Below are 2380 nucleotides of genomic sequence, written 5' to 3' on the forward strand. Positions count from 1 at the left end.
TAGGGTGGTATTGGAAAATGGGAGGAGCTACTCTTAAAGAGGAACTTGCTTCTGGAGACCTCTGCTCCAGTCTATTGGCCACCCAGTGCCTGCTTTCCATTAGCAAACCCAATCTAATGCTTAAAATCCTGGACTTTTGGCCTGGGACTCAGGCACTTGTCCTAGATAGATGACTCTGCAGTTATCTGCTCCATTTTATGATGTGTTATTCAAAGTTTATTTTATTTTTCTCATTTCTAATTCTTCTGTAGGTATTTCATAGTAAACCCCGCCCCCGCCCCCTCCAATACTCTTGAAAACTAGTTGCTTAACTGAGACTTTTTGGTCCTGCAGTGATGATGAGTTTTCTCTCTTTCTTCCTATCCTCTCTTTTGACCTTTGAGGTCAAAGGTTAGATTTCTCAAAAATGTCTCTTATTGATTCTGGCTAGTGTGTTGTCATGGAAAAGATCAAATTCCATACATTGATCCATTTGTACCAGGTAAAATTAGTTGGTCATAAGACTAAATAAACTATACCTAACTCCCAGTCATGAGGTATATTGAAGTTTGTAAAAATTGTTTTCCTACTAATCATGTTCCTTAAAATTATGATACCTCAATTATTTTAAAATTGATACCTCAATTATTCTCATTAAGCAAACAATGTTTAAAATAAACTGACATATATTTAACCCTGGAGAAATTGCTCTTTATGTCTTTTGGAGGTGGTAATCCTCATCTCTTAAGTAAATATAGTAAAGTGGAGAGTCAGAAACACCTCAGATCTTAGTTCAGTCACTTACAGCAGTGTGACACTGGGCAAGTCATTAAGCCTCTTCAATTCTTGTTTTATTCATTAATCAAATGAAGATCTACACTACTACTATTTCTTGCTCAATTGTCACAAACTTAGAGGATATAAATGTATTTGTATTTATATTTATACATACATATATATATATATATATATATATATATATATGTCGGAGAAGGCAATGGCACCCCACTCCAGTACTCTTGCCTGGAAAATCCCACGGACGGAGGAGCCTGGTGGGCTGCCATCCATGGGGTCGCTGAGGGTCAGATATGACTGAGCGACTTCACTTTCACTTTTCACTTTCACGCATTAGAGAAGGAAATGGCAATCCACTCCAGTGTTCTTGCCTGGAGAATCCCAGGGACGGGGGAACTTGGTGGGCTGCCGTCTATGGGGTCGCACAGAGTCGGACACGACTGAAGTGACTTAGCATAGCATATATATATATATATATGTATGTATAAATCTGGCATGTAGTTAGCAATATGGTAAATGTGCATTGTAAGTAAGAAGAAACCACTTTTTAATTTTATTTTTATTAAAAAATTTTTTTACTGTGCTGCATGATATGCAAGATCTTAATTCCCTGACCAGGGATCAAACCTGTGTCCCCTGCAGTGAAAGTGCAGAGTCTTAACCACTGGACCACCAGGGAAGTCCCCAGAACAACTTTTTAAAATCATAGGTTTCCTAAATTTTCTAGGCTGCAATTCAATTCACATGATTTTATCTCCTCTCGTTTTGTATAGAGCTCTTTTTAGTTTTTAATGCTACACAAACTATAGTGATCACAGATACCTTCCTGAGGAAGCAGTACTGTCTGTATAACCTTATTTTGTCTAAGGGTGTGCACATCACACCTAGTTCTGTCTTGGCCTCTGATGCTATTGTCTCTCTCCACAAGGTAAAAAAGGCTACTCTTCCCCCTTTCTGCCCTTTATAGGAGTGTATTTCATCTGTGGTGTACCCATTAACTAGCCCATCCTCTCTCCCTGGCACCTCAGCCTAGTTTTTGGTTGCTGCAGTTTTCTGCAAAGCCCTCTCATCTTCAGAATCCCAAATGCCCAGGCCCTGGTTGGAGTGGCCACTCCCTGCATCATCGCCCCTATTTTCCACACTCTTTTATGTGGTTTCCTTCAGGATCTCTGGAGTGGGGCTGGTGAGAGAGAACATTAGGAATAACAATTTAGCTTAGAAGAGTGTGGCACCCCAAAAATGTGTCCCTGGTGGATCATAAGATTACTGTTAATTCCTGGCCACACTGCCTACACACTCTATTTGACTATTCTTCTCCTGAATCCTGTAGTTTCAAGGTTCTAGGTGATAGTTTAAAAGTGAGTGTTTCCATGAAAGGAATGACAATGATTTCCTGAAGGAATGTTGGTGCTGAGTACCTAGACCCTACTAGCTCTCTCTCTTTTCTCTGTTCTTTGTTTTGTACAGTCCCCATAACTGCATGCTGCTGCTGCTGCTGCTGCTGCTAAGTCACTTCAGTCGTGTCCAACTCTGTGCGACCCCATAGACGGCAGCCCACCAGGCTCCACTGTCCCTGGGATTCTCCAGGCAAGAACACTGGAGTGGG

The 2380-nt window shown here is 40.8% G+C and overlaps 1 non-coding gene across 1 annotated transcript; it reads right to left on the minus strand.

The window, feature by feature from the left end:
* Positions 1-1380: 1380 nt before the first annotated feature.
* Positions 1381-1453, minus strand: TRNAE-UUC (transfer RNA glutamic acid (anticodon UUC)). Its single transcript has one exon. It is a non-coding gene; the product is annotated as a tRNA-Glu (tRNA).
* Between the last annotated feature and the right edge of the window lie 927 nt (positions 1454-2380).

This window comes from Bos mutus, chromosome 16 (genome assembly GCF_027580195.1).
Source record: "Bos mutus isolate GX-2022 chromosome 16, NWIPB_WYAK_1.1, whole genome shotgun sequence".
Lineage (NCBI taxonomy): Eukaryota > Metazoa > Chordata > Mammalia > Artiodactyla > Bovidae > Bos > Bos mutus.